The sequence below is a fragment of the Triticum aestivum genome, chromosome 5A (assembly GCF_018294505.1).
Source record: "Triticum aestivum cultivar Chinese Spring chromosome 5A, IWGSC CS RefSeq v2.1, whole genome shotgun sequence".
Lineage (NCBI taxonomy): Eukaryota > Viridiplantae > Streptophyta > Magnoliopsida > Poales > Poaceae > Triticum > Triticum aestivum.
This window is the reverse complement of record NC_057806.1, coordinates 336,249,463-336,270,468: the sequence shown is the minus strand read 5'-3', so window position 1 is coordinate 336,270,468 and position 21,006 is coordinate 336,249,463.

Genomic DNA, 21,006 nt, shown 5'->3' with positions numbered 1-21,006 from the left:
TTCGGGGCGCTATCCACGCCTTGGCCGGACAGAGTCGGCTCCTCGCCCTAAGCGGCATAAGTCTTTAGGGACTCGTAAAAACCTCTCGAACAGCGACCAGCTCTCGCTTCATCATGACAGTCAGTTTTAGCTTTCTCCACTGAGGTGCTCGACCCAGCTCAACCGGGGCACAATCGTAGTGGTTCTCCTAGTGCTACCTTAGCCGATATAGCGGAACGTAAGGCACCAAAACATAGGAGCCGGGAAAACCCAACTATTGACCCGAGACATGATTCGGAGCTGATGCATATAGTGATGTAAGTTCAGGGTGCCGCACTTGTTAAAGTGTTCAGACTTCTCACACCATATTGAGGGGTACTGAAGCCCCTGGCGTATTTTGGCCGTACCAAAGTGTACGGGTGCAACATGTCGTTAAGGAACATATATATATATATAGAGAGAGAGTAATGCAAAAATAGACAGAAGCTATGCATTGTTTATTAAAGAGGGCCGCGATCAAGGCAGAATGATACAAATAATGTGATAAGAAAAAGGTTGGACTATTTAACATGTCTGCTCCAGGGGCAAGCTGCTGAATAATATGCGAAACAGGTATACTGCTCATGATAGAGACCACCTGGGGGTTTCGTAATGTGGCGTGGCTTGTCTACTTCCCTGGTTCTTGCATCGTTTGTGCGGCACTTGGACTGCCGAACAGGCCTTCCGAAGAGTGGAGTCCTGAAAGTAAGAGAAAATTAAAAAATCGGCAGCCCCTGGTGCGGTTTAAGCCGTTTTTTGGGCGTTCCGTGATGGTGCCCCTCCCCCTGTACCCATGGTATCTCTAGAGCGTATTTATGTGCGTGAAGTACTGGCGTCGCCTTTTTGCGAGGGTTGGGGTTGGGGCCGCATTGCTACGCCTGCTCGGATCGTGCCAAGCGGTCTTGTTGTAGGTTACTCCGGGCGCGTTTGACGGTGTCCGGTCGCTTAGTGGCCGGACTGGAGAACTGCCTGGAGAGGCTGTTTTGTGCTTCCGCTGCAAGGGCCGCCATGTGATCCTCTGTTCGGAGGGAGCGTTCGGTGTTTCCATTGACCGTAATTACTCCTCGAGGGCCTGGCATCTTGAGCTTAAGGTATGCGTAATGTGGTACCGCATTGAACTTAGCGAATGCGGTTCTCCCGAGCAGTGCGTGATAGCCACTGCGAAACGGGACTATGTCAAAGATTAACTCCTCGCTTCGAAAATTATCCAGAGATCCGAAGACCACTTCAAGTGTGACTGGGCCTGTACAGTTGGCCTCTACGCCTGGTATTACGCCTTTAAAGGTCGTTTTGGTGGGCTTAATCCTCGAGGGATCTAGGCCCATTTTCCGCACTGTATCCTGGTACAGCAGGTTCAGGCTGCTGCCGCCGTCCATAAGGACTCTAGTGAGATGAAATCCGTCAATAATTGGGTCTAGAACCAATGCGGCGAATCCGCCGTGACGGGTGCTAGTGGGATGGTCCCTTCGATCAAAGGTGATCGGGAAGGAGGACCATGGGTTGAACTTTGGGGCGACTGGCTCTATCGCGTATACGTCCCTTAACGCTCGCTTCTGCTCCCTCTTGGGGATGTGGGTTGCGTATATCATGTCCACCGTCCGCACTTGTGGGGGAAAACCCTTCTGTCCACTGTTGTTCGGCGGCCGGGGCTCCTCGTCGTCATTGCTATGCAGCCCCTTGTCCTCATTTTCGGCAGTTAACTTGCCTGCCTGCTTGAACACCCAACAATCCCTGTTGGTGTGATTGTGTAGGATCGAAAGTATGTCTAGAGGGGGGTGATTAGACTACTTGACCAAATAAAAACTTAACCTTTCCCAATTTTAGTTCTTGGCAGATTTTAGCTAATTTAGGACAAGTCAAGCAATCATCACATGATTCAAGCAAGCATGCAAAGAGTATATAGGCAGCGGAAAGTAAAGCATGCAACTTGCAAGAATGTAAAGGGAAGGGTTTGGAGAATTCAAACGCAATTGGAGACATGGATGTTTTTCCCGTGGTTCGGATAGGTGGTGCTATCCTACATCCACGTTGATGGAGACTTCAACCCACGAAGGGTAACGGTTGCGCGAGTCCACACAGGGCTCCACCCAAGGGTAACGGTTGCACGAGTCCACACAGGGCTCCACCCACGAAGGGTCCACGAAGAAGCAACCACTCACAAAGGGTCCACGAAGAAGCAACCTTGTCTATCCCACCATGGCCATCGCCCACACAGGACTTGCCTCACTAGCGGTAGATCTTCACGAAGTAGGCGATCTCCTTGACCTTACAAACTCCTTGGTTCAACTCCACAATCTTGTCGAAGGCTCCCAAGTGACACCTAGCCAATCTAGGAGTCACCACTCTCCAAGAAGTAACAAATGGTGTGTAGGTAATGAACTCCTTGCTCTTGTGCTTCAAATGATAGTCTCCCCAACACTCAACTCTCTCTCATAGGATTTGGATTTAGTGGAAAGAAGATTTGAGTGGAAAGCAACTTGGGAAGGCTAGAGATCAAGATTCATATGGTAGGAATGGAATATCTTGGTCTCATCACATGAGTAGGTGGTTCTCTCTCAGAACATATGAGTTGGAATGGTGTGTGTGTTCTGATGGCTCTCTCTTCCAATGAAGAGGAGGTGGAGGGGTATATATAGCCTCCACACAAAATCCAACCATTACACACAGTTTTCCAATCTTGGTGGGACCAAATCAACTAACTCGGTCAGACCGAAAATGTAAACCTAGTGACCGTTAGAGATTTTCGGTGGGACTGACATGCAACTCGGTAGGACCGATATGGTTAGGGTTTGGGCATAACGTAATCTCGGTGAGACCGATTACACAAACTCGGTGAGATCGAATTTGGTAATTAGCTAACCAGAGAGTTGGTCAGGCAAACTCGGTGGGACCGATTTGCTCTTTCGGTGAGACCGAGTGGAACTCGGTGAGACCGAAAAGTTACAAAGGGGAAACACTGAGTTTACATTGCAATCTCGATGGGACCGATTCGCTCTTTCGGTGAGACCGAAAAGTTACGAAAGGGAAACAGAGAGTTTGCAATCCCATCTCGGTGAGACCGAGATCCTTATCGGTAGAACTGAATTGCTAGGGTTTGGCAGTGGCTAATGACAAGTGAAACTCGGTGGCGCCGGATAGGAAGAATCGGTAGGACCGAGTTTGGCTTAGGGTTCAGGTCATATGTGGATATGGGAAAGTAGTTGAGGGTTTTGGAGCATATCACTAAGCACATGAAGCAAGAGGCTCATTAAGCAACACCTCATCCCTCCTTGATAGTATTGGCTTTTCCTATGGACTCAATGTGATCTTGGATCACTAAAATATAAAATGAAGAGTCTTGAGCTTTTGAGCTTGAGCCAATCCTTTGTGCTTAGAATTTTGAGGGTTCCACTTTCACATCCATGCCATGCCAATCATTGAGCTTTCCTGAAATAATCATCTTGGAATAGCATTAGTTCAATGAGCTATATGTTGTTATGAATTACCAAAACCACCTAGGGATAGTTGCACTTTCAATCTCCCCCTTTTTGGTAATTGATGACAACATATAGATCAAAGCTTCGACAAATGATAATAAGCATGAAATATATCATTGCTTTGAGAAGTATGTGATAAGTAAGAGCTCCCCCTAAATTTGTGCATATTTAAAATTTGCTTTGGACTGCAAATGCACAAGGAGTTAGAGTCATGGGTTACTCTTCCATGTCACGTACATCTTGGTGGAGCGCTCAAAATGATAAGAATGAGATACATGCACTCATCACCAAGAATAGTGAGTGATCACATAAGATAGATAAGATAATAGCATTAAGCAAGCATTAAGTGTAGCTTATGATCAAAAACATGATCATCAATGTCTCACAAGCATAGTATCTCAAGCACTCAAAAGCAAACAAGTTAAAAAACACCAAATAAAGAAAGAGAGAAAAGCAACACTCTCTCTCTCGAAGCCTATGATCTATACATCTTCTCCCCCTTTGGTAACAAGTTACCAAAAAGTTCCTAGAAAATGCATAGCACTAGATCGACGCTCAGGCTTGATCTTCTGGTGGTGGTGGAGTCCGGATCACTGCAAGGACGAAGGCTTCGGTAGATGCTGAAGTAGACGCTGGAGTTGGAGCTGAAGTAGATGCTGGAGCTGGTGGAACTAAGGCTGTGGCTGGTGCTGAGGTGGTGGCTCTGGTGTCAGCAACTGGCACGGCAGATGACCTCGGGCCTCGTGGCACTCTGGCAAAGGCATGAGTGGTAGTCCTGCCTCTCCTCTCCTGCATGTCCTCCTGGAGCTGCTCCACTGCAGACTGAACTTCCGTTACTTTGACATCCAAGTCATAGAACTTCTGTTCCATGATTCTCTCTAGGCTCTGCTGATTTTGAGTGAGGGTGGCCAGACTTTGCTCAATCCTCAGCGTGGATGCAATCTAGTAACCAAGCTGCTCTTGTTTGGTCTTCAAGAAGTATTCAGATGCCTCCTCTTGAGTTGGCATCTTGGCAGCTTTCTCCTTCCTCGCCTTCTCCTTCTTTGCGTAAGCTTGTGCAGATGATGGCTCGTTCTCAGTCATGACAACTTGATTGTCCTCAAAATCTGGACGGATGGGCAAATGTTCCTTGTCCAATAAATATATGCCCGTGCCCATCTTGGAGTTGATGAGCTCCTGAATTTGAGGGGCATATCCGCAACTCCTCTTCTGATCTGCTGCAGTCCTCTTGATTGTTTCCACTATGAGGCTCATCACCTTGAACTTCTGAGGCACACCAAACACATGTAGCAAGTTGATAGCATGGCCTCTGATCATCTTGTGATCTCCAGACTTGGGCAGTAAGGTGTGCCTTAGTATCCAATTGATCGTAGGCAGACCTGACAGAAGATAATGCACTGAGCCAAACTTGAAAGTATCAAGTGCTTCATTTGGGATCTCCTTGTACATGTTGGACATTGAGTTGTGGTCCATCTTCTTCTTGGCATATATGTCCATGTCGTCATCATGCTCGTCTGGGGCATTAATTAACTTTGCCCATTCCTTAACAGTGGATTGGTACCTCGTACCCTCAGACATCCATGTGATCCTCCCATCTGGATAAAAATGTGTCGTGGAGTAGAACTGCATTATAAGCTCCTCATTCCACTTTGTGAGCTTCTGCCCAACAAAGTCAGCTACTCCACAAGCTATGAAGCTGTCTTGCACTCCAGGATAGTGCTCTTCGTTGTCCTTGATATATTGCTAATCAACCCATCACATATCATAGACAATGGGCTTCTTATCTAGCAGCACTGTCTCATAAAAATCCTGCTGCTCCTTGGTGTGAAATCTGTAGTCCATGGCAGTCCTTCTCCTTGAAGCATACGGGTCTGCTTCTCTCCACTTCCTCAGTCCTGAATCTCTCCTGAGCTTCATATCCTCAGCCACAGGATGAGCATCGTTGTGGTCTGGGATCTTGGGCTTTAGCTTTCTCAGGACATTCTCTTCCTCTTCTTCTGCAACAGTCTCAGGCACTGGGGCCTTGTTCTTCTCAGCTGCAGGAATGCTCCTTGTATTCCTCTTTGGTTTTGGCTTGGAGGCAGCTTTGGGCTTAGATGCAGTAGCCCCTGACCTTATGGCATCACCCATCAGCTTGGGTGCCTTGGGTGCTGGTGCAGCTACCTCTTCTTCCTCTTCCTCTTCCATTATGGAAGCTTTTCCTAGCACTCTGGCTACGGTCTTCTTGACCCTTTCCTTCCTCTTCTTGCCTTCTGCAGCAACTGGTTCTTGGGGAGTGGGCTTCTCAGTTGAGGCTCTTGCCTTTGACATGGGCTGCCTGCCTGCTGGCCTTTTGATTTTCAGCCCTGGCTTTGTGCCTTGAGCTGGCTCAACTCTCTTGGAAGTGGCCTCTTCCTCTGCCACATAGTCCTCATCTTCGGAATCTGAAGTCCTCTTCTTCCTCTGTCTCATGGCAGCCTTTGGCAAGTTGCTAGGGGTGCTTCTGCTGCCCTCATCTGAAGAACTTGAGGGACTAGTGCCCTCACTCATGTGCACCTGCTGCTCTGACATGTTTTGGCTATCACTTTGATCAGACATGCTGCAAACTGACTGCTGACCCTGCGAACAGATTATAGATGAGGTAGAAAGGATGAGCATCACAAAATGCAGAGATTTTTGCAAAAGAATGATCCAAAAACTTAGTTTTAGTTTCCCACTGAAATCATCTCGGATCTACCGATTTTCAAACTCGGTGATACCGAAGCAGTTTTGGAACCTAAACTAGTGAACTCGGTAGGACCGAGTCACAGTTCGGTGGCACCGAGACTGCTAGGGTTTCACAGAGTTCCAAAATCGGTCACACCGATAAGTAATTCTTGGTCAGACCGAGTCTCACTTGTGCAATGGCATAAGCCAAATCGGTGGGACCGAGTTTTTTCCACTCGGTGGGTCCGAGATGGTTTCGGCGGAGACCTAAACCTAGAATTTTCGAATCAAACCTAATCTATGAGCGTTTTGACTAGATAGGAGTGTTTCAATCGTGGCAAGAATCATGAAGATCACAATGTGCTAGGAATCGGATTGGAGAATAGCACAAAGATCAAGTCCATACCCTAGTTCGGCGGGGACTTGCTACGGCGGCAACGGCGGGGCAGAATTCCCGTTGACGGCGACGGAGACCAGCGACTGGAGGCGGCTGGCGGCGAGAAGACGATCCGGAGACCACGAGGGCAGAGCAGGCTATCGCGCGGGCGAAGGGGTTCGGAGAAATTTCCAAAATTTTGCCCTTGACTATATATAGCCCGACCCTGTCGGTGTGACCGAGTGGAACAACTCGGTGGCATCGAGATTCATAACTGCAAGCAGTTACTAAAACTCGGTGTGACCGAAAGGTTCCAATCGGTTGCACCGAGATCGAAAACCTAGATCAACTTAGTGATCTCGGTATGACCGAAAGTGGAGTACCGGTCAGACCGAGAATCATAAAGAGGTTTTGGAAGTTTAAGTCTATGACGAATCGGGGACTCCAAGTGCTCCTCACACAGAGTGGTTCGAATCTGACTTGATCAAATTTTGTGATGCAGCATGAATAGAGTTTGAGACGAGAAAAGCATAGATAGCTAGAGGAGGTTCTTAGGCATTCTTGTCCATCCACTTGGCAAAAAGAAATAAAGCCGAACAATCAAAACAACAAGTGGATGTCCTCGAATGAATAAAATATGCATCCAGCATGCTCACACAATAAGATGGCAAATGAAATATGTGACAAGGCATGCACAACCAATTCTAGCATCTATCAAGCAATTTGCGATGACTAGGTCATCTATATATGAGTATATTGACTTAGGAGTCAAGTGAGAACACTTGATCATAGGTCATACTCATCGTTTAAGCTCAAGTGGGGTTACCACTTTTACATAAAGCATTGTTGTGTTCACATCTTTAGAGTTGCTTTAGCTCAAGTCGTAGAGTAAAGCTCCCCCTAGATGTGATATCCCCCCTAAGAGGGATGAACTAACCTTGGGTTTTGTCGATGATGACTTCATGTAGATATTGAAGATGTGGATGCTCAATGTTGATGTAGATCTCTTGGAGCTATCCATTTGAGTGAATTGCACTTTCAATACCTACATGGGTTAGTCCCACAAGGAACAAACAAGGATATCCATAGACATAGAGTGATGCACACACAAGATGATGTCCATGAAAACTTTTGGGTTACCTTGTCCCTTGTCTTACCAACAAGAGGGTTTGTGACTCCTTGAACTAGTGCAAGATGTGGAAGTTGATTGCACTTGTTCTTGCAAAAATGATAAGAGTGAAGTATGTTGGCGGAGTCACCCTCGAGAACTCTCTAGTTCTTCTTCTTTTGGATCCACACCATCTTGATGGGAATCCTTGGAGTTGTAGTCGTATTTAATGAAGTGGAACTTGAAGTAGTCTTGGGAATCCACTTGACTAAGGTCTTTGGAGTTTCTTCAAATGCATCAATTTCCTCTTGAAGCTTGTCCTTGCCTTTTTGCTTGTAGTCTTGTGGTGGAAGATCATCTTGAGCTTGTGTCCCCTTGAAAGAAGTATCATACTTCTCTTGTTGAGGAATAAACTTTGTCTTGGGGTATTGATCTTCTTCCCACTCAACTCCATTGGCATTGAACTTTCGTTCAAAACCAACACCTTGATTCTTCTGGTGCATTCCTTGCTTGCGCACAATTTCCTCGAATTGCTTACTCCCGGCAAGGCTTTTGTACACTCCTTTCTCTATAATTCCCTTCAATAAACTATTTTCTTGCTCAAGTGTAACTTGGCTAAGAGAATCATTAGTGGAATCAAGAGAACTACTAGAAGCAACAATATTGAATTTAACATGATCATTGTCACTGCTAGAGGAAGAATCTTTCTTGTTACTAGACTTGACTTGAGGCATGTAAGTGGATAAGAGTAAACGCTTGGCAATGTAAGAAGAACTTTTCTTGCGGAGATCATCATTGATTGCTTTTAAGAACTCATGCTCTTGCTCAAGATTGAGCTTCTCAAGGCGTAATTTCTCATGAGGTCTTAAAAGTTCTCGATGATCTTCGAAGATGGTTTCATGAGCTAACTTAAGAGTGTTTTGTTCTTTAGTTACTGTCTCAATCTTCTCCTTATCATTGTCATTCATTTTATCTTGATTAGCATGTTTAATTGACATTTCATCATAGTATTCATCACTAGAGTTGTCAATAAGCAAATCATCACCTAACAAGTCATCTTCATCACTATTGAAATCAACATACTCGGGGTGTGTTACCTTAGGACCTTTAGCCATGAAGCATCTTCCAATTCCTTCATTTGGTAAGTCAAATATGTCATAGGAGTTGGTTGACACAAGTGCTAGACCGGCAACACCTTCATCTTGAGTATCTTCGGAGTCGGAGTGATAACTTCTTTCGGAGTGGCTGTCGGAGTCGAAGCCGGATACCCATTCACCAACAGGAGCTTGATGTCTTCGTCTTGTATAGCTCCTTGATGATTTTTCCTTCCTTTCTGAATCCTTGCTTCTCCGTGAGTATCTTTGTTCATAACGATCATTTCTACTCCTTCTCTCTCTTGGTGGTGATCCTTTGCTTCTTCTTTTTGGAGAATCTTCTCTTCTCTTGTAGGGAGCCGTACACTCATTGGAATAGTGTCCGGGTCTTCCACAATTGTAGCAGTTCCGCTCTCGGCTAGAAGATCTTTTGTCATTGTAGGACCTTGACTTGAAGCTTCTATCTTTGCTTCTACTCTTGTAGAACTTGTTGAAGTTCTTCACCATTAAGCTCAATTCTTCATTGAAGTCTTGTTTCTCACTTGATGATGTAGGGGCTTCACATGAGGCTTTATAGGCACCACTTGATTTGTTGTGAAGTTCCTCTTTATCCTTAAGTGACATCTCATGAGCAACAATTCTTCCAATCACCTCCGTTGGCTTGAGATCTTTGTAATTGGGCATCATTTGGATCAATGTGCACACGGTATCATATTTTCCATTCAAGGCTCTTAGAATCTTCTTGATGATGAATCTATCGGTCATCTCTTCACTTCCTAAGCCGGCAATCTCATTTGTGATGAGAGCAAGCCTAGAGTACATTTCAGCGACACCTTCACCATCCTTCATCTTGAACTTGTCAAGTTGGCTTTGAAGCACATCCAACATGGATTCCTTGACGGAGTCGGTACCTTCATGCATATCAATCAAAGTGTCCCAAATTTCCTTTGCATTCTCAAGACGGCTGACTTTGTTGAATTCTTTGGGGCACAATCCATTGAAGAGAATATCACAAGCTTGAGCATTGTATTGCAACATCTTCAACTCATCCGCGGTAGCTTCACAGTTTGGTTCTCTCCCATCAAAGAAGTCACCTTGCAAACCAACACACACAATAGCCCAAACGGTGGGGTTATGTCCAAGAATATGCATTTTCATTTTATGCTTCCAACTAGCAAAATTAGTACCATCAAAGTAAGGACCTCTACGGTGATAATTTCCCTCGCTAGACGCCATACTCTCCTAGGTTGTGAAACCAAGGCTATGACCACCAAAAGCTATGGAGATCAAAGCAAATGGAGACCAAAGCTCTGATACCACTTGTAGGATCGAAAGTATGTCTAGAGGGGGTGATTAGACTACTTGACCAAATAAAAACTTAACCTTTTCCCAATTTTAGTTCTTGGCAGATTTTAGCTAATTTAGGACAAGTCAAGCAATCATCACATGATTCAAGCAAGCATGCAAAGAGTATATAGGCAGCGGAAAGTAAAGCATGCAACTTGGAAGAATGTAAAGGGAAGGGTTTGGAGAATTCAAACGCAATTGGAGACACGGATGTTTTTCCCGTGGTTCGGATAGGTGGTGCTATCCTACATCCACGTTGATGGAGACTTCAACCCACGAAGGGTAACGGTTGCACGAGTCCAGACAGGGCTCCACCCAAGGGTAACGGTTGCACGAGTCCACACAGGGCTCCACCCACGAAGGGTCCACGAAGAAGCAACCACTCACAAAGGGTCCACGAAGAAGCAACCTTGTCTATCCCACCATGGCCATCGCCCACACAGGACTTGCCTCACTAGCGGTAGATCTTCACAAAGTAGGCGATCTCCTTGACCTTACAAACTCCTTGGTTCAACTCCACAATCTTGTCGAAGGCTCCCAAGTGACACCTAGCCAATCTAGGAGACACCACTCTCCAAGAAGTAACAAATGGTGTGTAGGTAATGAACTCCTTGCTCTTGTGCTTCAAATGATAGTCTCCCCAACACTCAACTCTCTCTCATAGGATTTGGATTTAGTGGAAAGAAGATTTGAGTGGAAAGCAACTTGGGAAGGCTAGAGATCAAGATTCATATGGTAGGAATGGAATATCTTGGTCTCAACACATGAGTAGGTGGTTCTCTCTCAGAACATATGAGTTGGAATGGTGTGTGTGTTCTGATGGCTCTCTCTTCCAATGAAGAGGAAGTGGAGGGGTATATATAGCCTCCACACAAAATCCAACCGTTACGCACAGTTTTCCAATCTCGGTGGGACCGAACCAACAAACTCGGTCGGACCGAAAATGTAAACCTAGTGACCGTTAGAGATTTTCGGTGGGACTGACATGCAACTCGGTAGGACCGATATGGTTAGGGTTTGGGCATAACGTAATCTTGGTGAGACCGATTACACAAACTCGGTGAGACCGAATTTGGTAATTAGATAACCAGAGAGTTGGTCAGGCAAACTCGGTGGGACCAATTTGCTCTTTCGGTGAGACCGAGTGGAACTCGGTGAGACCGAAAAGTTATAAAGGGGAAACACTGAGTTTACATTGCAATCTCGGTGGGACCGATTCGCTCTTTCGGTGAGACCGAAAAGTTACGAAAGGGAAACAGAGAGTTTGCAATCCCATCTCGGTGAGACCGAGATCCTTATCGGTAGAACCGAATTGCTAGGGTTTGGCAGTGGCTAATGACAAGTGAAACTCGGTGGCGCCGGATAGGAAGAATCGGTAGGACCGAGTTTGGCTTAGGGTTTAGGTCATATGTGGACATGGGAAAGTAGTTGAGGGTTTTGGAGCATATCACTAAGCACATGAAGCAAGAGGCTCATTAAACAACACCTCATCCCTCCTTCATAGTATTGGCTTTTCCTATGGACTCAATGTGATCTTGGATCGCTAAAATATAAAATGAAGAGTCTTGAGCTTTTGAGCTTGAGCCAATCCTTTGTCCTTAGCATTTTGAGGGTTCCACTTTCACATCCATGCCATGCCAATCATTGAGCTTTCCTGAAATAATCATCTTGGAATAGCATTAGCTCAATGAGCTATATGTTGTTATGAATTACCAAAACCACCTAGGGATAGTTGCACTTTCAGATTGGCTGGCTTTTCGGGGGTGCCATGTATCTGGCATAAGCGGTCGAGTATTCGGTCCAAACTGGACGGGCCCCTAGGATTCCTTTTGATTGGCTTTTTCTGCTGACCGGATTTAGAGACTCTAAATCCGGCATTAACTGCCGTATCCTCAGCATTGTCACCATTAATGCGGCGCTTCTGCTTGTTGTGACGCGACCTGCCACTAATGTCCCTGGTGTCCGAATTACCAGGGTTCTTGGTTATATTGTTGCTACGAGCAAGCTAGTTGTCTTCTCCCACGCAAAAGCGGGTCATGAGTGTCATGAGTGCTGCCATAGATTTCGGCTTTTCCTGTACAAGGTGCCGGGCCAGCCACTCGTCACGGATATTGTGCTTGAAGGCTGCTAGGGCCTTAGCGTTCGGACAGTCGACTATTTGTTTTTTCTTTGTTAGGAACCGTGTCCAGAATTGCCTGGCCGATTCATCTGGCTGCTGAATTACGTGACTTAGGTCATCGGCGTCTGGGGGTCGCACATAAGTGCCCTGGAAATTGTCGAGGAATGCGGCTTCTAGGTCCTCCCAACAGCTGATTGATCCTGTTGGCAAGCTGTTAAGCCAATGCCGAGCTAGTCCTTTAAGCTTGAGTGGGAGGTATTTGATGGCGTGGAAATCATCGCCGTGAGCCATGTGGATATGAAGGAGATAATCCTCGATCCATACCGCAGGATCTGTTGTGCCATCATATGATTCGATGTTTACGGGTTTGAAACCCTCAGGGATTTGATGATCCATTATTTCGTCTGTAAAGCAGAGTGGGTGTGCGGTGCCTCTGTACTGGGCTATATTATGACGTAGCTCCAATGAGCTTTGTCTATTGTGTTCGGCCTTGCCGAATTTGTGGCCGGCGTGACGGTTACCGTCTCGAGCCGTGGGGCGCCCACACGATCCGTAGATCGATCTTGTTTGCCTTGCCTTGTCCTCCAACATGTCTCGTAAGTCCGGCGCATATTCCCATGCCTTGGTACGGGGTGCGGCTTGAGTGGAGGGCCGACAGGCCTCTCTGTCGCGGCCACGAGGTGGCCGGTCGGCCGCATCAAGTGCTTCCTCCTCTAATTGGGGTAGCAACCTGCACTTCGGGTAGCTCTTGGAGGGGCGTTCGAGTTTATGCTCTTTGGCCGCAAGGACTTTAGTCCATCTGTCGACTAGCAAATCTTGATCAGCTCTGAGCTGTTGCTGTTTTTTCTTGAGGCTTCTTGCCGTGGCCATAAGCCTGCGTTGAAAACGCTTTTGCTCGACGGGATCCTCTAGCACGACGAATTCGTCGTCGTCGAGGCTTGCCTCGCCTTCGGAGGGAGGCATATAGTTATCATCCTCGACCTCTCTGTCTACCGCTCTCTCATGAGGGCTGGTTTCTCCATCCTCCTGTGCTAAATCTTGCTGGAGGGGGTTTTCTTCGGCGCTTTCCGGAGTATTATTATCTCCCATGCTAGAATCACCGTGTTTGTTTTGGCGGGATTTTGAGCGGCGCCGCTGACGCCGGCACTTAGGCTGTTTCTTGGAGGGGTCATCCTCCGTTGTTCCATCGCCATCTCCCTCTTTTGGGGTGTCCACCATGTATATGTCATACGATGAGGTGGCTTTCCAGGGCCTAGTAGGCACTGGTTCTTCATTATCTCCTTCATCGGCGTCCATACCGTCGATATCTTCGGAGTCGAAGTCGAGCATGTCGGTTAAGTCGTCGACAGTGGCTACAAAGTGGGTGGTGGGTGGGCTTTGAATTTCTTCATCGTCCGAATCCCAACCTTGCTGGCCGTAGTCCGGCCAGGGCTCTCCTAATAAAGAGAGAGACTTCAGTGTCTTCAGAATATCGCCAAAAGGCGAGTGCTGAAAGATGTCCACGGCAGTGAACTCCATGATCAGCGCCTAATCGGATTCGATCGGCAGGGGCGCGGAGGGTTCGGAGTCCGGGGAGGAGTCCGGCTCCTTGGAGTCACGAGTCTTGCAGAGTACGGGGCTGGTGTTCGGCTCAATCGCCATGGGGATCACAGCCCCCGAGGCGGTGTCCAACCACCCATCCTCGATCGGCGCAGTTGGCTCCGAACTAAAGGTCGAAGCTGATGCGGGTGCGGCCTCCAGGGCACTGTTCGGCGGCAGAGCTAGATCATGCTCGTTGGGACAGTGCGGCGCGCTCGGCAGTGGCTCGAATCCATCGAAGATCAAGTCCCCGCGGATGTCAGCCGTGTAGTTTAAACTTCCAAATCTGACTTGACGGCCAGGGGCGTAGCTTTCGATCTGCTCCAGATGGCCAAGTGAATTGGCCCGCAGTGCGAAGCCGCCGAAGACGAAGATCTGTCCAGGGAGGAAGGTCTCACCCTGGACTGCATCACCATTGATGATTGTAGGAGCCATCAAGCCTGACGGAGACGATACAGTGGAACTCTCAATGAAAGCACCAATGTCGGTGTCAAAACCGGCGGATCTCGGATAGGGGGTCCCGAACTGTGCGTCTAGGCTGGATGGTAACAGGAGGCAAGGGACACGAAGTTTTACCCAGGTTTGGGCCCTCTCGATGGAGGTAAAACCCTACGTCCTGCTTGATTAATATTGATGATATGGGTAGTACAAGAGTAGATCTACCACGAGATCGAAGAGGCTAAACCCTAGAAGCTAGCCTATGGTATGATTGTTGATGTGTATGTTGTCCTACGGACTAAAACCCTCCGGTTTATATAGACACCGGGTAGGGTTAGGGTTACATAGAGTAGGTTACAATGGTAGGAGATCTAGATATCCGCATCGCCAAGATTGCCTTCCACGCCAAGCAAAGTCCCTCCCGCACACGGGACGAAGTCTTCAATCTTGTATCTTCATAGTCCAGGAGTCCGGCTGAAGGTATAGTCCGTCTATCCGAACACCCCCTAATCCAGGACTCCCTCAGCCGCCTTGGGCTCCATGGTGACCACTTGTCGTCCTGCTAGTCTTGGTCTCGTTGCATCGATATGGAAACCTTTGCTTGATGCCTCGGTACTCCGCGCCTGCGCTTGCCCCCTTAGCACCAAAGAGGAAACAAGGACACTGCGCGCGCTGGCGCTTGCCTGGCCTTGATCGTCATGGCTCACGTCACTAGATCCTCGCGAGGTTTGCCTGGCCTTGAACTCTCCGCCCCTCACGAGCCAGCCTGGTGAGGCTGCTCCTGAGGAGGTCTTGTGTCATCCGCCTCGCGAGGCTTGGCCCCTCGCGAAGGTCTTGAATGTCTTGTTGATGAAGATGGGCCATATAGGCCTGCTAGTGAAGCCATGCCGTGGGCCGCAGGCAGGCAAGTCTAGGGACCCCCATTCCTAGAACGTCGATAGTAGCCCCCGGGCCCAAGGCGCGCTCGGGCTTGGCTTCGAGGTGAAGCCAAAGGTCAAGTGCGGAGCGCCACGAGCCCCAATAGCATGCGGGCTTGGTCAACGCGTGGCGGTTGATTGGACGTGGGCGCCTCCGCTTCCCCACGCTGCCTTGATACCCGCGTGGCTAGACGGCCACCGTGGTCTACACAGTTATTCTTCCATCGCTTGCGCCATTCTCCTCCAATTCCTCTGCTTCCCCCGAACTCTGCTCCTCTTTCCAATCTGACCTTAGCTCTGCTCGCCCCATCGCCATGGCACCAACACAAGAGGATAAGGGGAAGAAGCCTCTGTCTTCGGCTAGTGCGCCCCCGGCCGCCGAGCCCGCAGTTGGTCGATCGCTGGTGCTCAACGATGAGGCTATGGGCAAGGTGTGTCCCATGCTTGCCTCCTACTTCAATGAATGGGGAAAGACGGTGGCTTGGCCTGCATCTTGCGCTTGCATCAACCGGGCGGCCACTGAGGTCCCCTTCTTCATCGACGCCCTTTGGGTCGGCTTGGTCCCTCCTTTCTCCGCCTTCTTCAACGTTGTGCTTGCGCATTATCAGATCCATATGCTGCACCTTGATCCTCAATCCGTGACCCTTCTTGCCGTCTTCGCCTTTGTTTATGAGGCCATGGTAGGCATTGCTCCTTTCGTGGCTCTTCTCCACCACTTCTTCTCGTTGCACCTAATTGATCCTCGACAGAGCTCCGGATGCCTGAGCTTTCAGGCCGTGGCGGCGATGGCCAGCGACGGGATCGACTTCGAACTTCCACCGACCACAAGCGAGTTTCGGACACGGTGGGTGTTTGTTGATGCCGGAGTGCTCAGCCCCCTGCTCTCCTCTCTGTTAGGGCCCGCCATTCCTAACTCCGGTTGGTGCCAACAGAGGCTCGCCAATCCACACCTTGCCCCCGTCTAGCTCAGGTTGAGGTGGCTCAAAGACCTTGGCGTGTGTCACACCCTAGCTAGTTCATGCATTAGAGTGTTGCATCATGTCTACTCTTTCATCAGAAACTTGAAATGGGGATGCCAGAACCCCCAGCCCCCTCTGAAAACAACGGGTTTACTAAAAATAATTTCAATGAACCTGAAATGCCCTTCTAAAATGTCCATCATTTTTGTCCTGGTTCAGAACCTCTGCCAAAAATGTTGCACAATTTTCTAGGTCATCTTAGGGTCTTTGGATTAAATGATAAGTATTTGAATTTGGGCATTTAAAATTATATAAAATATTTCAAATGCTCAAATATTCCTAAACTGAAATGTTTCATGTTGGAAATATTCCAACTTTGAACCAGGAGCAGTTTGGTGAATTTTGGAACTTTCTAGGTATTTTTAAAAATTCAACAAAGTTGCAGAAAAATAGAAAAAGGAAATAACAGAAAGACTTACCTGGCGCCCGCTAACCGGCCCACCTGCCGGCCCAGCCCAGCGCCGCGCCAGCGAGCTGCTTGCCCGGCCAGGCAGGCAGGCAGGTGCTCGACGGCGAGCACCGCATGGGTGCCACGCACCTGCTCGCCGCCTCGCCGCTCCACTTGCCCGGCTAACGCCGTGGATCGACCCCTCTCTCTCCCCCGAACCCCCCAGACGTCCCCTCTCCTCTCTAGCTCCTCCCCCTCGCGCTCCCCAGCCATGGCTGACGCCACCGCCGCCGCTCCATCGCCGTAGCCGCGCTCCCCGCCGACCGTGCGTCGTCTCGTCGTGTCCAGGAGCTCCGCCGCCGTCCACTTCATCGAGCTAACCGAGCCCCGCGTGCTCGTGAGGCCCGAGTCCACCGCACCGACCTCGCCCGAGTTCGCCGTCGCCGGAGATCCCTTTCAACGCCGTCGCCGCATCAGCTCGTCCCCGACCCCGCTGGTGGCCTCTACGGGTGCTCTGTGAGCCTAGCTACCTCTCCTACTCTTCCTCTCTCGCCCCCGAGCCGTGTAGCCACCGCACGAAGATCACCCGCACGCACCGCCGTGGATCTCGTCGCCGACGTGCTCCCGGCCATCCTCCGGCCACCTCTCGGTGTCCATCGCACTCACCATGCTGCGTTGGGTCCAACCGTGCACTCCCCGCACCTCACCGCACACCCTAGCCTCGAGTTCGTCCCCAACCGAACTCCGGTGGCCGCCTAGGTCGTCGCCGGCGCCAACTCCGACCACCCCGACCCCAACTGACTCCACCAAGAGCCGCGGCTCGTCCTCAGCTCCACCCCGATGCCCTCCGCGAGCCATTTGGTGGCCGGAACGGCCAAAACCACTTCCGCCGCCGCGTCGGGCTCGCCGGCGGCTAAATGCCGGTGCAGCCGTGTTGACTTTGACCACGGGTGGGCCCTGGTTGACTCTGTTGAGTCAATGACAGGTGGGGCCCCCTTCTGCTAATTATCCAGATTAGTTTAAACTAAATTAAATTAGTTAATTAGTCACTGACACCCTGGACCCACGCGTCAGGTTTGACCTGGACCGGGTCTGTTGACTTGCTGAGGTCAGCATGACCTCATGCTGACGCAGTAAACCTTTTCTGAAATTAAAATAAATCTAAAATGATTTATAAATTCCAGAAATTGTTGCAAACTTCAAAAATTCATATAAATTCAACCGTAGCTCCAAATCAAACAAGTTATATATGAAAAATGATCAGAAAAATCCAATCTATCCATCTGTACTGTTTTCATGCATGTTTAAACAAGTTAACTTGCTGTTTAGTGCAAAACATGATAAAGCACTATTTAAGATCACAAATGTGTTTGGAATTTGAATCTTTGGTTCAAATTGGCTCAAACCCATCTGGTCTTAGTTGCATTAGCCCAACACACTCATACCGCCATGTCTCATGCATGCATCATATTGTTGCATATTGTTTGGTGACGTTGTGTATCGGTGTTCTTTGCGGCAGGTTCTGCCCCCGAGGAGTACCGTGATTACCCTAACGAAGAGCAATATCAGTGCACCGACCCATCAGGCAAGCAACCAACCAGTTGATCATATCGATACAATCCCATGTTCCCGCTTCTGCTCTCTTTTACTGCATTAAGACAACGCGTTTCAAACTGCTGTGTGCTACGGTAGTCGAACCCATTTCCTCTGCATGACCTGTCATTGCCACAGTAACTAGATGAAACCCACTAGCATGTGTAGGAGTTGATTGAGCCATATGTATGTGTTGTTCCTACCTTGCTATGCCTGCTATGCTTAGAGTCGTGTCAGGTCTGGTTCATCTGGGTGATGGGCTAGAGTGAAATGATCATGCCGGTATTGAGAGTGATGTGGTGAACACGATTTGGTAAAGGTATCGATGAGAGGCCATGTAGGAGTACATGGTGGGTTGTTTCATTGAAGCCGACCTTAAGCACTGAGATCTGTATGTGTGATTTAAGAATCAGCTACTACCATGCATTGGGCCCGAAACCAATGGACCCTCTCGGCTTCTTATTCACCCTAGTTCTCTGTCCAGGAGTTGCAAGTAGTTTCTGGTGTTTGTAGCCTACTGGAGGCCGTGGACAGCGCTGACCGTAGGGGTGGGCTGTGATGCGGTAGGTACGTGGCACGGTGTACCGGATACCCGTTAGGTATCTCGGGAACCCTGTACACATCGTTCGGGGCCGTATGGGAAACCTCGGCCGGACTCCCTGCGGATGGAACCTGGATAGGCGATAAACCTGGATTGGAGACTTAGGTGATTAGGTAGGTCGTGGCCGACACCCACGTTGGGCTTCCGCTTGAAGGTTGCCGAGTACATGTCGTGTAAACGGCGGTAAGTGGTGAGAGCGTGTATGAAGAAGTACACCCCTGCAGGGTTAACCTAATCTATTCGAATAGCCGCGTCCGCGGTGAAGGACTACTTGGTTGCCTATACAGTTCATAGACAAGTAAACTGGAAACTACTAAAAGCTTCAAGATAAGCGTGAGTGCCGAGGATGGCCCCTCCGTAGGAAGACGGAGGTGGATTCTCGGTAGTGTATTGAAGTGGTGAGTAGTGGACTCGTGTGCGCAAAAACCATTTCAAGTTGGTGTATCGTAGGATAGCTTAGCCAAAGGTCAAAGCTGGCTTGCTGCAATAACTCCACCAACCCTTCTTGATAATGTGCATGTATGTAGGATCTGACGTAAGTCTTGCTGGGTACCTTTGTACTCATGTTGCTATACTTTACATTTTACAGAAGACGTTGCAACCCCTTCTGATGGGTTCTTCGTAGACGTTGACATCGACGGGTAGACTAAGGCCCAGGTGGTAATCCTGAGCTTGTGAAGGTCCACGTAGTATAGCTAGGCTTTCCAAGCCTCTTTTATTTTACTAGTTGTCTGTACTCAGACAAGTTACTTCCGCTGCTGGTTTGTATGACTGTATGACTTGAATGTGGGTCGTGTGACCCGTACTTGTATGTATGTTATGTATGGCTCTCTGAGCCTTTAAATAAAGTACTTGTGTCGTAGAGTCATGTTGTGATGCCTTGTTGTATTTGCACATATCGAGCATATTGTGTGTATGATTGAAATGCTTGGTATGTGTGGGATCTGACTATCTAGTTGTTTATCTTTAGTAGCCTCTCTTACCGGGAAATGTCTCCTAGTGTTTCCATTGAGCCATGGTAGCTTGCTACTGCTCCGGAACACTTAGGCTGGCCGGCATGTGTCCTTCTTCGTTCCTGTGTCTGTCCCTTCGGGGAAATGTCACGCATTGAGTACCGGAGCCCTGTTAGCCCGCTACAGCCCGGTTTACCGGAGTCCTGCTAGCCCAGTGCTACAGCCCGGACCCACTTGCTGATGACCGACACGTTCGATGCTGGGTCATGGATGCCTGTTCCTGTAAGTCTGTGCCACTTTGGGTTTACGACTAGTCATGTCAGCCCGGGCTCCTTATCATATGGATGCTAGCGACATCATCATATACGTGAGCCAAAAGGCGCAAACGGTCCCGGGCAAAAGTAAGGCGACACCCGTGGGAATACCGTGCGTGAGGCCGCAAAGTGATATGAGGTGTTACAGGCTAGATCGATGTGACATTGAGTCGGGGTCCTGACAGCGTTGGCATCAGAGCCGGACTGCCTGTAGGTTCTCCAAGCCAAACTGGTCGATGTTGAGTCTAGAAATGCTTTAGTTATATGTAGGGGAATTGATTGTGGGATGGTACGTAAGGCTCTTTTTACTTCTTTACCTCATGGCATTCTGATCTGAGTCAGTCCATTCTTCTACCGGGGATTAAGGATTAGGATCTTCTCTCTCTATCAGGTTCACGTGTTACGAATCAGTAGTACCTTATAGGTTTGATGACTACAAGCCTAGTTCAGTTCTACTACCTTGTTATGCTGATAAGTTGAACTCAGAACCTTGATATGATATTGTTGAGTGTCTATGCAATTTTTTGATAAATGTCTCAAACCTTTCTTGAGCATTTACAGCCGTTATGCTGTCGAAATTTTGCTAGAAATTCTAATGCCTTTGCATTATGATTGTGCTTTCAGATGGCCACTCGCGACCAAAATCAAGTGGTTCGCCTGACCCGATGCATTGGTGTGACCGGTCATACGGCCATGTTAGTCCGAGTGATGATCGAGACGGGTTACCGTTGGTATCCCGAATACACGGTCGAAGAGCAGTTTCGAGATTTTAACCAAAGCCAGTATCTTTGCACCGTCCGGATATTTCCCTCTTATCCTGGTTCTACCGAGGCTCTTCACTGTTCCTATGGGCTCGGTGTTACTATTGAGATGGCTGTGCAAGATGCGGCTTATTCTATGATGACCATCATGCGAGTCAGGACTGGCCTGCTTCGCAACACCGACTTTCGGTATATGCCAGCTTCACTTCCTGGAGCGCACG